Source organism: Zingiber officinale, chromosome 5A (genome assembly GCF_018446385.1).
Source record: "Zingiber officinale cultivar Zhangliang chromosome 5A, Zo_v1.1, whole genome shotgun sequence".
Taxonomy (NCBI): domain Eukaryota; kingdom Viridiplantae; phylum Streptophyta; class Magnoliopsida; order Zingiberales; family Zingiberaceae; genus Zingiber; species Zingiber officinale.
This window is the reverse complement of record NC_055994.1, coordinates 91416272-91417303: the sequence shown is the minus strand read 5'-3', so window position 1 is coordinate 91417303 and position 1032 is coordinate 91416272. Positions and strand designations below refer to the sequence as shown.

Sequence of the window (1032 nt, the reverse complement as noted above, 5' to 3'; positions counted from 1 at the left end):
CTGGATTCCAAAATACTGCCTCTCTTAAGAAAGGTGAACTGAAAACAGTGTACATTATGTATGTGTAGGAAAGGCGAAGTCCAGTCTGCAGTCTTCTGGGCATCTGCTGTGCCAAATTCTCAGATTGCTCGCTGGCCAAAATAATGTATATGCATCTCTAACACAACAATAGGCAGGTCAGTAAAGCAATGCCTGATATGGATGTCAGTTTTAGATGTTTTTGCTGTGCAACACTTCACCTCTTTTGACTTCTCCTCGGCTTCTTTCGGAGCTTTCTTCTTCTCGAGCTCAGCCTGCTTGCAGTCCATCTCGTGTGTCCTCCGAAACAACAGTACAAAATTAAGAAGAGTAGAGACGACTGCATGTTCAAAGTATCAAAAGAATTCTCACAATTTCTTCTTCTTGTTATCGTATCAAACTATCAATAGAGATTAAGGTATAGGATAAAATTACCTTGTTCGAATGGGCAGCTCATAGGGTCCTCACCAAAATATAAGGCCAGCGAATCCGTATTTTTACCCTGTCAGGTTTCAACGGCATTGATAAATCTTATAGCTCACATCAGAAATTTGAAGTAATAGAATATTACAATGAACACATAGTCCACGTTTCAGAGGCATACAACTGCGGTGTATAGTGCTGTCAAGGATACGAGATTGTTCTGCAGCAACCACAGTGAACTCCTTCAAAGCCTAAACACAAACTTCTTTGTTGATGCCAAAAAATCCAGTGTCAATCTACTGCAGCCTGTATTCAGAAAGTAGGAGGATGTACCTTGCAAGAAGTTTCTGATACTGGGCCATCATGTTTCGAAGCTATTAGTTCCATTTCAACCATTTCTAACCCTTTAAGGATCTGTTGCTGTTCTTTAGCCACCGATTTCAATGGTATCTGCAAACACAAGTAGCACATCAGCATCATGGGAACTGCTAGCTTCAAGAGTGCAAAATACTTGTATTCATGATTTCAAAACCTTTGACGCAGCTTCCAAACTGACAAGATCCTCATGGAAATCCAGAAGTCGTGTAGCCT

At 40.8% G+C, this 1032-nt stretch overlaps 1 long non-coding RNA gene across 1 annotated transcript; it reads right to left on the bottom strand.

The window, feature by feature from the left end:
* Window positions 1-244: 244 nt before the first annotated feature.
* On the bottom strand, window positions 245-754 carry LOC121983011. The gene is made up of 3 exons (XR_006112360.1): window positions 623-754; window positions 454-520; window positions 245-358 (listed from the first exon to the last, which is right to left on the bottom strand). It is a non-coding gene; the product is annotated as an uncharacterized LOC121983011 (long non-coding RNA).
* Between the last annotated feature and the right edge of the window lie 278 nt (window positions 755-1032).